This window comes from Mauremys reevesii, linkage group 8 (genome assembly GCF_016161935.1).
Source record: "Mauremys reevesii isolate NIE-2019 linkage group 8, ASM1616193v1, whole genome shotgun sequence".
NCBI lineage: Eukaryota > Metazoa > Chordata > Testudines > Geoemydidae > Mauremys > Mauremys reevesii.
This window is the reverse complement of record NC_052630.1, coordinates 12,577,463-12,590,634: the sequence shown is the minus strand read 5'-3', so window position 1 is coordinate 12,590,634 and position 13,172 is coordinate 12,577,463. Positions and strand designations below refer to the sequence as shown.

General features: G+C 44.1%; 3 long non-coding RNA genes across 6 annotated transcripts in view; 2 read left to right on the top strand and 1 right to left on the bottom strand.

The window, feature by feature from the left end:
- LOC120370474 overlaps nt 1–674 on the top strand; it is a 30,327-nt gene extending 29,653 nt beyond the window's left edge. The window contains exon 3 of the long non-coding RNA XR_005583762.1: nt 530–674. This is a non-coding gene — a long non-coding RNA (uncharacterized LOC120370474). The remainder of the gene's footprint in view (nt 1–529) is intronic.
- A 1,288-nt stretch (nt 675–1,962) lies between these two features.
- The window catches only part of LOC120370472, an 83,677-nt gene continuing 72,467 nt past the window's right edge, over nt 1,963–13,172 (bottom strand). The window contains exon 6 of the long non-coding RNA XR_005583760.1: nt 1,963–2,569. This is a non-coding gene — a long non-coding RNA (uncharacterized LOC120370472). The remainder of the gene's footprint in view (nt 2,570–13,172) is intronic.
- LOC120370471 overlaps nt 8,545–13,172 on the top strand; it is a 33,977-nt gene continuing 29,349 nt past the window's right edge. For 3 of the 4 annotated variants that reach the window (XR_005583758.1, XR_005583757.1, XR_005583756.1), the window contains exons 1-2: nt 8,545–8,639; nt 12,830–13,010. This is a non-coding gene — a long non-coding RNA (uncharacterized LOC120370471). The remainder of the gene's footprint in view (nt 8,640–12,829; nt 13,011–13,172) is intronic. The other variant, XR_005583759.1, reaches the window with a different exon arrangement.

Here is a 13,172-nt window from a genome sequence, read left to right as displayed (position 1 = left end):
GGGGGTACAGGCTCTGGGCTGGAAGAGCAGGTTCTGGGGTGGGGCCAGAAATAAGTGGTTATGGGTGCAGAAGGGGGCACCGGTCTGGGGCAGGGGGTTAGGGTGTGGGGGGGGTGAGGGCTCTAGCTAGGGGTGCAGGCTCTGGAGTGGGGCTGGGGATGAGGGGTTTGGGGTGCAGGAGAGAGCTCTGGGCTGGGATCGAGGGGGTTGGAGGGCAGGAAAGGGATCAGGGAGCACATCCCAAGCACCAGCCAATGGGAGCTGCAGAGCCAGTGCTTGAGGCGGGGACAGCATGCAGAGCCCCCTGGCTGCCCTTATACACAGGCACCAGAGGGGGACATGCCGCTGCTTCCAGGACCTCCGCAGAGCCAGGGCAGGCTGCACCGCCAACCAGACTTTTAACGGCCCGGTCAGCAGTGCTGACCAGAGCCACCAGGGTCCCTTTTTGACGGGGCATTCCGGTTGAAAACCAGATACCTGGCAATCCTTCTCCCTGGGTTCTCTCTGACTCTGTCACGTGTTCCTTCAGGCTTGATTGTGAGAGGACATTGTAGTCCATTAGCTCCTAAAGGCCCCAGCGGCTCGGGCCCCATTCTGCTAGACACTGAACAAAGGTAAGAGACAGAGCTGCTTCAATGAGCTTACAATCCAAGTAAGCAGCTGGAAGTGCTTAGCAGCAACCAGGCTACAACACCAGGAGGCCTATGGTAAGTCAGAGAGGCTATGTGTAAAGCACTTATGATAACTCACCTACATCAGTGTTGCGAATTTAGACTTTTTCCTCTCGCTCTCATCAATTTAGTATCTGGGCACCTTGCATACATTAGCTAATGTATGCTCACAATCCCCTCTGATACAGCAAAATGTTGTTATCCCCTTCTACAGATGGAAGCACGAAAAGGTTAGGTGACTTGCCCACAGTCACACAGGAAAACTGTGACAGAGCCAGAAACAGATCCCAGCTCTACGGAGCCCCACTTCTGTGCCTCACCCACAAACCCATTATTATTATGGCTTCCACTACAGTTCCTTTGGCTTATCCATTAAACCTACCTTTTTCTACATCCACTCTGCCCTAAAGTTCCTTCTTGTGTTATCCTGTCTGTTCAAAGTACCATTGCTCACAACTAGGTAATTTAGGATGCTTGCTGAAGAGAATCTAGTTCATCAGTTTCCCCTCCTCAACATAATTTCTTTTTGGCAGTTCCCTTCCCTCTCCCTCATCTTTTGTCTCATTTTTTACCACCTTAAGTATTGTTATTGTTCAAAAAGGAAATTAAAAATTCCTCATATTGTAGTGGGCAAGCTTCCGCTGGAATAATTGTTCCTCTCCATAAATGAATGAGCTGCACTTGTTTTCAAAAAAGATTTTGAAATGTTGTAGAACAGGGAATCCAGTTGTTCCATCCTGCACTCTACATCCTACATGCTTAATCAGTCTTTGCTCTCAGCAGTTCCAGGACAGAGATTCCTAAACTGATCTGTAGACCAATGGTGACATTCTGGTGATCACAGAGCTGTCTTGGACCACGAGGTGTGTCTCTATCTCATCTCCAGCTGCTGCATCACATTAAACGCAATTAAATGTGTTAAATGCGGGGGAGGGATAGCTCAGTGGTTTGAGCATTGGTCTGCTAAACCCAAGGTTGTGAGCTCAATCATTGAGGGGGCCATTTGGGGATTGGTCCTGCTTTAAGCAGAGGGTTGGACTAGATGATCTCCTGAGGTCCCTTCCAATCCTAATAATCTATGATTCTAAGTGTTCTCACTCCCCCCAATATTAATTTTCCAGGCAAACTCTTGCTGTAGGTGCCACAGGGACATTAAATAACTGGGAATTGGAAGAGAGGTGATCTGCACAATTGCAAATGGGTAGGCAGATGATTTTCAACTTGTGAAACAGGTTGTTTTTAGAAGTGGGTGAAAGTTTAAGTGTTCCATAATATTTGAATTTTTAATGAATTCTATTCAGCCACCCAGTTTACTAACAAAAATGTTCACACAAAAACAAGTTTTGAAGTGGACGTTAGTATTCACTCCAGAAGGAAAGTACTTTCAAGCTCATCCAATTAGAGCACTGTAACAGGATCAGTTTACCTCTCCCAATCACAACCACGCCTTGGTTACCCTCTTCTGGGCCTCAGTTTCGCTCCTGATGTCTGTCTCCCCTTAGCAGGTAGACAATGCAGTTCCCAACTCTCCTGGCAGAGTCCCTTAATTTATCCCCCCGGGCAAACATAAGAGTCCATCCCTTCCAATGGAACAGAGTTCAATACAATCCTAAAACGATAAATAAATAAGTAAATAAATCCTACCACCATTCTTCACCTGCAGGGTTTCGTGTCTCAGTTGTCCTTCATCCTCCCAAGCTGAACAGTCTCTTGCCCAGGGTCCTCCAGCCTTGTGTTCCCTACCCAATGCAGGGAAAAAGAAGAGATTTCCTCCTTCCTTCTATGGGAGCATCAGGCTAGGATTCCTCAATAGAAACAGATGCAGACACCAAGCTTCAAGGCTACGCCTCTCTTCTTATCCCAAATAGAGCTGGGAGCCATTTCTTGGCCAAAATTTTCTGCAAAAAACAGATGCATAAATATGTGTCAATTTATCAAATGGTTTCAGCAAAAAAAACCCCAAACAAACCACACACAAAAAAAAACCACCCCCAAAACATTTCATTTTGACATTGTCAAAACAATGTTTCATTTGAAAGTTTCCTTTAATTTTATTTAACAAAAAACAAAAAAACATTACATACGGTTGATGTCAAAACATTTCATCTAAGCAAAACAATTTTTGGACTTTTCAATGCACCAAAGATTTTGAAAATGAATTTTTGTTATTCAACCCCCAACATTTCTTTTTTCCATTTTTCAGAATTGCTAGCAAACCAAAACCAAAACCAAAACAAGGCGCCTCTCATTCACACAGCAATAATCCCACATCGTTTCTTTTCCTGCTTTTAGCACAGGTCTAAATCATCATGACTCAATGCAGCGCTCACAAGGAGCCTTTTACTATTCAGAACCATTGGCCCTCCCCAAGCTTTTTTCTCCCTGATCCTTTACAAGCTTCCTCCCAACTGCTGGACTCTCTATTCCAGCCTCTCTCTTCAAGGCCTCTGAATTAAAAACCCATTGCTTTCAGCCTGACCCCCATCTCCCTTGTAGTAGAGCCAAATAGACAGCTGTTTTATACCCCTTCTCCTTTCCCAGCATGCACTGCTCCCAAGACTACAACTCCCATCACCTGTCCCAACTACATCCCCCAGAATAGCCTTGAGCTGCACTGAACCAAGACTGGGCCATGCCAGGCATGAAGCTTCCCTTAAAGAACCAGCACCATCTGACAGGCACAACATGATTTATCTGACCCACCAAGCCACACAGTTTGAATTTAGAATTGATGTGACCATTCTGTAGAGGGCATAAATGATACTAGTCAAAAAATATCAGACAACAAATTTATTCAGTGAAATCACAGTCCCCTTAGGGATCTACTTTAAACAGAATAGAAGGCTAAATGCATAGAATAAAGTGTTCTCTAGGACCTGTGGGTTTTAGGTGTTTTGTGTGAGTGTGTACACATGTATGGGACGGAGAAGCGGGGATATACCTCAAAAAAAAAATCCCAGTCAAACCTGTCCCTAATGCCAGAAAACAAAGTATGGATGACACAACGTCTTAAAATTGCAAGAATGAACATTTTAAAAATAAGTGAATTGATTTTATTCTGGGGCCATTATCCAGGGGCTGAGCATGAACACAGATCAAAGGCTTGAGGCTGTATAGGACTTAGAAGGGTGAAGTTGCAGCACTAGAAAGAATGAAAACTAATGGCAGACATTCCAATTACCATTTTAATTACTAGAAGTTGGGTCTGAGGGCACAGACTAAAGGCAATCCCTGAACATGATTTGAACGAGGATGTATTAAGGTTCATTCATGGAAAATGGAAATGGCTGTGCCAACATTATTAGCATAGTGTTTGCAATTGGTATGCATAACCAGACATGTGGAAGTTCCCATCTGGACAATGCAGTGGGGTGGGTTCTATTAAGCAGAGAGACTCTGATACAGAGATTATTTGGAGTCTTTGCGATTTCCTGCTGCAGATGTTCTCAAGACAATTGTTGCTGTCTTAAGCTGCAGTGGTGTGGGGAGGAGAAGCAATGCACCTGTTGCTAGGCATTGGCAAAGTGATGCTTCCTCGTAGGCTTATTAAAAAATTAATGGGGTTAGTGCCATGTTCCAGCCCAACCAGTTTAAAAACAAACTAAACACATGATCAGAGAGAACGGAGGGGGACTGATCCTGCCCCAGTAAAGTCAATGGGAGTTTTTCCCTAGACTGCAATGGGGAAGGGACCAGCTCAGAGAGGGGAGAGAACCTGTGCAGTGAATTAAATCACCATCAAATGCTGGGGAAATTCAGAATCAGAACTGACACTGTCTGAGGTCCATATCTAATCAGATACCAATACATTTGGGGTGGCTGCATTTAATTACTCATAAGTGGTGAAACTGCACTGGCTATGCAGGTCATCTTCAAAGAAAGCCAATTATGCTGAAGGAACAGGAGTACTTGTGGCACCTTAGAGACTAACAAATGTATTTATTTATTTATTTATTCGGATGCATCTGAAGAAGTGGGCTGTAGCCCACAAAAGCTTATGCTGAAATAAATGTGTTAGTCTCTAAGGTGCCACAAGGACTCCTGTTCTTTTTGCGGATACAGACTAACACGGCTGCTACTCTGAAACCTGTAATTACGCTGAAGTAATTGAGACTAGACCCCAGTGAAGTACTCACTCCTTTAAACTTTAAAAATATTAAAGCTAAAAGACACAATCTCTTTAAGTGTCCACACAGTCAACCTTCAGGCCAGGCAAGTTTACATATCCATAATTACTCTGATATAAATTCATCCTTCAATTTACCCTTTCCTTACTGCAGGATACTCAGCTATTAATCATCCTATACAGCAATTGTAATTGACTGAGATTAAAATAGATATTTTTGTGCATGAGACTGTAGACTTACGATATCGTGAATTGTTTATTAAAAAGCACATGGCAAGTGAAAAAGAATGGGTCACCATTTACAATTCAGAATAAACTTCCAAAGACTCTGGATACAGTAGGCACTGAATTCCTTCATTCTTGGGAGGAAATTTACCCCATCAAAAACATACACAGACTCTTCAACTGCTTTGAATGTGAAACTGTGTTGATCAAATAATAATTCCCCGTTAAATCAGCTCAGAACAAAGAGTTTGGTTAAATATTTGCTACTGACACAGATTTTCTTTAATGCAAGTAAGAGAAAGGACCCATTTCCCTGTTACAAATGGGAGACTATGTGGTAAATGCACACACTAGTCAAAGGCCCAAACCTACTATAGGGATATCAGATTTGTCATACCAGAGATTAGAGTAGTTTCTCTTTATTTGTCAGCAACAGCTGATGCTTCAGAGGAGGCGAAATAAAAATCTCATAATGCACTTGCGTACATGGTGGTGAGGTGAGAATTCCTTCCAGATCCCTGCAACTATGAGTCAATGGCAAAGCTCCACTTGATTTCAGTACAGGAGAATTTGTTTCCTAGATTGTAAAACTAAAAATACATCATAAATTTGGCCATAAAATTATCCCAGCCTTTTAAAACTACAGCCACTGTATTTTTCTCTGTGTTCTCCTGTGGCCATAAATCCCACAGATTAACAATTTTGTACACCCTGGGAAGAAGCCTTCTCTTTGTTCTCTCAGTTTACATACATTCCACTGAATGCCTTGTTCTCATATCATGGGACAGGATGAAAAGAAAGGACCCGAGGATGTAGCGAAGCTCCAGGAAGCTTAATAAGTAGTATCTGCGGACAGTGAGCAGCATTCCTGAGCACAGGGAGGGTTTTGAGAGCAACCCATCCACAAAGAGAATGATTCATGGGATGACTGTCAGATAAAGATGCAATGTTGATGTTTCATGAGCCAAAGCCTACTGCATTTGCTCTTCCACATGCTTCAGCACAATCTCACCAGGTCGCTATGGCTTGCTGGGTGGTCTTTTGCCCCAGTTCCCTCATTTTCAAGGTGTCATCATTCTTGTGCCTTAGTTCTATGTTACCTATACAGTATCATAAATCCTTTCATACTTTGGAGCTCCACATAAACACACCCAACTCATCTCTTGGTTCATGCCCGTGAAATTACTTTTCTGCTGCTGCCTTCTTCCTCGGTCAGATGTCCATATTAAGAGGCATGACAGACCATGGACAGTCACAAAGAGAGGAGGACGCAGCCACAAGGAGGACGCAGCCACAAGTTGAGTACACAGGGGCAGGGCAAACCTGGTCCTAGGTGGGATAGAAATAGGTAGGATCTTACATGTCTTAATTTGTATTCAGGTCCCCAAAATCTTGTTCTGCCTGCCATAGTCTTCTCCTTGTGCTGTTATTTCTTACTGGATTCAAACTCTCTCACACTCAGAGGCTTCTGGCTCCAAGTAAATGAGCACTCCCCTTTCTAGCTAACAATTATTAAACAGTCAATCTGTAAACATCTAGAAGATAAAAGGGAGATAAGTAACAGCCAACATGGATTTGTCAAGGACAAATCATGCCAAACCAACCTAGTTTCCTTCTTTGACAGGGTAACCAGCCTAATGGATGGGGGAGAGCAGTAGACATGATATATCATGTCTTTAGTAAGGCTTCTGATGCCATCTCACATGACATTTTCATAAGCAAACTAGGAAACTATGGTCTAGAATAAATTCCTATAAAGTGGGTGCACAATTGGTTGAAAAAACAAAACATACTCAAAAACATACTTACAAATAGTTTACTGTCAAGCTTGGAGAATGCAAGACCCACAGAAGTCTGCTCTGGGTCTGATACTATTCAATATTTTCATTGATGACTTGGTTGATGGAGTAGAGAGCACACTTATGAAATATGCAGATGACACCAAGATGGGAGTGGGGTGGGGATGGCAAGCACTTTGGAGGACTGGATTAGAATTCAAAATGATCTTGTTAAATTCAAGAGTTTGTCTGAAATAAAGAAGAAGAAATTCAATAAAGACAAGTGCAAAGTAGCGTACTTAGGAAGGAAAGATCAAGTGCACAAGCATAAAATGAGGAATAAGTGGGTAGGCAGCGGTATTCCAGAAAAGGATCTGGGGATTATAGTGGATCACAAATGAATATGAGTCAACAGTGTGATGCTCTTGTTAAAAGGAAAAATGTCATTCTGGAGATGTATTAACAGGAGTATTATATGCAAGATAAGGAGGTAATTGTTCCACTCTACTTGGCACTGGTGAGGCCTCAGCTGTAGTGCTGTGTCCAGTTTTGGGCACCAAACTTTAAGAAAGATATTGGCAAATTGGAGGGAGTTCAGAGGAGAGCAACAACAAGTAGAAGTTAAAATAATTGGTCGTGTTTAGGCTGGAGAAGAGAAGGCAGAGGGGAAACATGGGAAGTCTTCAAATATGTAAAAGATTGTTATGAAGAGGACAGTGATCAGTTGTCCTCCATGTCCACCAAGGGTAGGACAAGAAACCATCAGCTTAGTTTGCAGGAAGGGAGAAATAAGTTAGATATTAAGAAAATCTTTCTAACTATAAGGATACTGAAGCACCAAAACAGATTACCTAGGAAGGTTGTGAAATCCATGTCACAGGTGATTTTTAAGAACAGGTTAGATAGATAAGCATCTATACAGGGATGGGCTAGCTCAGTGTTTCTCAAACTGGGGTCGCCACTTGTGCAAGGAAAGCCCCAGGCGGGCTGGGCCGGTTTGTTTACCTGCCCTGTCCGCTGGTCCGGCCAATCGTGGCTCCCACTGGCCGCGGTTCGCTGCTCCGGGCCAATGGGAGCTGCTGGAAGCGGCGTGGGCGGAGGGACTTACTGGCCGCCGCTTCCAGCAGCCCCCATTGGCTTGCAGCAGCGAACCTCAGCCAGTGGGAGCCGCAATTGGCCGAACCTGCGGACAGGGCAGGTAAACAAACTGGCCTGGCCTGCCAGGGGCTTTCCCTACACAAGCAGCAACCCCCGTTTGAGAAACACTGGGCTAGCTAAACTTATTTCCACTTTAGCACAGGGAGATGGAGTATATGATCTTTAGATGTCTCTTCCAGCCCTACATTTCTATGGTTTCTGTAAGGGAGTACTCTGAGAGATGCTCCATTCCCCCTTCCACTACAGTACGTGCACTGGATAGTGTCATTTAGGGCCTAACCCAAAGTCCATGGGAGCCTTGACTTCAGTAGGCTTTGGATCAGTCCCTTAGGACTTTCTTTTCATTTAAAAACCCATAAAGGAGGAATTTGGAAATTTGACTCTAATGATAGTTCAAGGACTTAAAACAAATGTTGGAATCTCGTGATCCATTACAGATAATAATACTTGACCCATATTTCTCCTTTATGCATGTTTCCTCTTCTATCATCTTTAATGTATTTGAAGTCTTTTGGCTCTCCTGTTTTCTGGACATTTTTTTATTGCACTAACATTGTGATGTCACTTGCATAATATCAGAATTCCGTTGACTCACTGTGCCTGTCAGAAGCCCCTTTATACTGCTGGCAGCTGGCGTGCTAAGGAGTTTGTGCTTCGACATTCCTGAATTTCAACTGCCTTGTAAGTTTGTAATGTTAAATTCAGCATCCTGCTGAACTGATCCAGCATGCTCTCAAACTCATCTGAAACAGCAGCTGAATAACTCAGCCAGGAGCAGGGCCGACTCTAGGTTTTTTGCCGCCCCAAGCAAAAAAAAAAAATTGGCTGCCCCCACCCCAGCCCTGGGCTCTCTCCCCCCCACCCCCTGCCACTCCAGCCCTGGGCTCCCCACCACACACCCCGTGCTCCCCCAGCTCTGGGCTCCCCTCTTCCCCCTCACCAGTAACCCCCCCAACACACACACACACCCTGCCACCCCAGCCCTGGGCTCTGCCCCCTCCACCCGCACCCCCTGCCGCCCCAGCCCTGGGCTCTCTCCCACTCGCCCCAACCTGCACCCTTCCTTCTGCCCCAGCCCTGGGTCACTGGTAACTTGCTCCCAGGGCAGGTCATTCAGCAGGAATTTTGGATGTGCACAGAACACAGACAGGATTGGTTCCCACATGGTTACAGAGCTGCAGTAAAGTGGAACAATTTTCAGCTTGTGTGATTGGAGGATATCTGGATGCATATTATAAGACTGTCCTACATAAATGAGGAAAAGTTGAGGTGCCTTTATTATTCTTTTGTTCCACTCTTCGTTTCTATGGGGAATTTGCCAATGCAATATCACTGTCTTCCTTTTAAACAAATAAAACTAAAAAAGAAGGCAATGGCTGTTGAAAATAGCAATTCCAGTCCTAAAAACCACTGGGAAACATTTCTTGCTCAATTTTATCCTACTTTTTCTACAACAAATTACAGTGGATCAGTATATTTGATTTGGGAGAAATGAAGTAACAGCTGCCCAAATTGAGCTTGAGCACTCCTGAATTTTGAGGTGTTCAAATCTGGAAGGCAGGTGCTAGATTCCCTTTCTGAATATTAGCTAAATCTGGAGAGGAAAAGTCAATTTCTGCTTCCATGGCTCAGAAGTGGAAATCCTCCTAAGCTGCCCAGGTCCAGAGCCTCCCCTCCCTTACTTTTCATTTTAAATTCTAGTGGAATCCACATACCTCCCTTGCGAGAGAGAGGGGCACTGCCCATTTAGTCCACCCAATTCCTTCTTTGGGGGCTGCAAGGTGAGGTCACATCCAGTCTGGGGATGTCTTCTGAAGGGGATATCTGGGCCAAAGCCTTCTACTCCTTGGGCACACTTGTTCCCCATTCACATTGCCTCCCCGCTCTAGCAGTGAGCTCTCCATTCACAGCAAGCTGCAGCATGAGGTTTCAGCTACCATACTCCCTTCCCCTCCCTTTCCTGTTGATAGTGGCCAAGAGAATTCTGGGAATTGTAGTTCTTTCCCTGCTCCAGGGCTGGCTCTATAGGCAGGGAGCTAACCAAGGAACTACAGCTCCCAGGGACCCCTGTTGGTTCCCAGCTCCCAGGCTGGATCCCTGCCAGCTGCCGCCCCTGCAAATGGGCTGCCCCAAGCAGCTGCTTGCTTTGCTGGTGCCTAGAGCCGCCCCTGGCCAGGAGCATGGTCAACAAATAGGTGACTGTATGAGCACCAAGGCAGAAGAGGAGGCAAACTTTCCCCTCACTGACCCCAGACGGGGCATTAGCATTAGCCTTCTTTGCAGGAACAGAGCCAATCAATTTAGGTCTTCCAGTCCTGTGCTCCTCCTACCCCTTTAGTCCCAACTCTAAATTGGCACCTTTGGAACAGCTCAGAGATCAAAAGATTGCAGCGTTATCCCATGCTGCAGTCATTTCCATTCACTAAGCCATCTCCCCTTGGCTGGTTCTGAAGCATCTCTCCCCACCTAACCTCTCTACCCAGGCCCCCATATGACTCTTTGCCACTCATCTCCAAGCCCACCTAGCACACAGCTCCAGCACCTGGCCTGCAGAAGCATATGCTAAGCATTAGCTGTCCCCCAAGATTCCTTTTCTCCTTCTCACTGCTGAGTTCTCTGAACTGTCTGGATGCCTTGCCAAAATCACCATGTAATCAGTGCATCCCAGGCTCAGACCTTTCAGACTTATTGGCTGACAGCCTCGCTTGGGGCACCAGAAATGCCCCCGACACTTTACAGATCACATCACTTCTGTAACTTCTAAGGAAATATGCAGAACATTGCTGTTAAATGAAGTCTTTAAAGCTCAAGTAGGTCACAAGAAAGAGAACACAATGTTTCCCCTCCCCGGCCCCCATTAGAAAAAAAGTGCTTTTTATGTGGGGAAGGCGCACACAGTTAATTAGCAGTTACAGGAGTCGTGTGACAAGCGTGCTACTCTGGAATTTTCATGTCAAACAACATGGCTGATTTACTACCAAGTTTGGGGAGAGCATGGTCATAAGATGAAAAGGCCAAAAGATACTAGTTTTGCAGCAAGGAGTTTAAAATTTTCAAACAAAATGAAAAATTGGTCACTTTACAAGACAGTTGCTCAACAAAGCTTGTCATCAAGAAAATTTTAAAAACCAAAATTATGGAAATGTCTTGTTATAGTTTCATTGTGAATATCAGGTAATTCCAGCAACTGTGAAAAATAATTGACTAGAAAGCCAACCTTATTTCAGCCCATAGCTGTTGCATTATTTATGACTTTTAAGCTACATTGAGTTTGTGAGATTTTTCAACTGACTGAATCCAGAATTCATGTCCAGGTGGGCAGACCTTTGTGCCCATACAGACCCACACTGATGTTGGTGGAACTAGTCCATGTGACCCATAGTATGTAAACCATCCCTTTCTTAAGAGCAATTACACTACAGTCTACATTAGTAACATTATTCCAATATTTCAGGCTTTATGGGCAGACAGGCTAATATTCACCATCAGCGTTTTATAAGGGTTCTTCCTGTGGCACACACGTGTAGTTTATTTTAAGGATTCCTCTGATGGGTGTAAAATAAATTCCATGACAATAGTTAAAACGCAGTAAGTTATTTCTTACGTTAACAGAAACACATTTTGTGGTTGTTTCAACATTCTGCTTGGCGTCTTCCTGAAGCATTTGACCTATATCATCCTCCCACTCTTGCTTCAGCTTCTGTAGATTCAAACTATCTTTTGAAGGGAGCAATCCGTTTTAATGTGTTCAGCTGTAGTGGTGAGGCTCTAACGAAGTAGTGGGAGGAAAACTCACTGGCTGAGCCCATTTTCAGTTTGTAAAATCTACCATATGCCTTATTTATGTAGCAAATTTAATTACACTCTTTAAGCCAGATCCTCAGCTGGTGTAAATCAGTATAGGCCTATTGAAATTGAGTTACCCCCAATTTGCATCTGCTGAGGATCTAGCCATTTCATTTTATTGATGGTTTTTGCCACCCATTCTTTGAGTAAATCTCTGACCACTTTGGCCCCTCCATGTCTCTAGGAAAAGGAGCAAATTCCCCAGGAATTCCAGGCTGGGGAATAGCCAAGCCATTTATGGACCTCTTTCCACATATAAAGTGGTGTTAAGGAGCCTGATTCTGTGGTACTTGTGTAGCCAAAACTCCTTGTGATTCAGAGGCCCAAGGCTGCTCATTTAAAATGTAGAAATGAGAACACTTGCTGGTTTAAGGGCTGACCCTGAATTACTTGCACCTCCAAAACAACCTTTCCCAGCTGTCCAATGACCTAAGCAATATACAATTTCCAGTCCCTTTTATGGCAAACTTTGGGAAAGAATGGCCACAATCTATAGATTCACTAGAAACACCTGAAAACAACTGTTATTAAATAATTTCACTAAAGAGAAACCCCAGAGGACAAGAGGGGAGTGTAAGTGTTTTGAAATCTTAGGGTTCCTTCAGAAGGTTGTGAAAATGTCACACCATCCCAAGCTTTCTTCCCTCCCACCCCCAACTGATGCCTAATTGACAAAATCTGTATCACACTTCTGGAAACGGAGAATGAGGTGTCATTCATCCCTGTGCTGAGGCTTAGGTGGTACTTACGTGGCGTTGGCTCTCTCCGGAGAGGTGAGTTTCCCTCATTATGTCCAGGAAATAAAATGCATAATAGATTTTCCATTAAGCGTATTACAAGAACAAACTAGTCCATAAAAGATTATGGGCCAGATCCTGAGCAGGAGAGAACTGGTCTAGCTGCATTGACTCCAAGAGAGCTCTGTTGATTTATACCAGCTGAGGATCTGGCCATTTGTGCTAAAGTTCTCTAATATATTCTAAGAGGCGCCTGAACTAAATACCTTGTCCCTTTCCCCATACCAGCAGATCTGTGTAATAAGGAAGCACTTCAAGGATGATATGAATTTGAGTCACATGTCCAAAGGAGTCATTCCATTGCCCTTCTCTGATTCATCACCATTCCAGTCGGGAAAGCTCAGGACCAAAAGTCAGGAGATCCGGGTAGTATTCCTGTCCCTGTTCCTGATTTGCTGCATGATCTCTGGTAAGTCGCCCAACCTGTCTGTGCTTCAGATATCCTAATTGTAAAACTGAGATAGTTATTGGCTGCGCCTCACAAGAGTGCTATGAGGCATAATGCATTACAGTGAAATGCTTTTAAAATTCCTCAGACAGAGGAGTTTTAGAAGTACAGAGAATCACTACT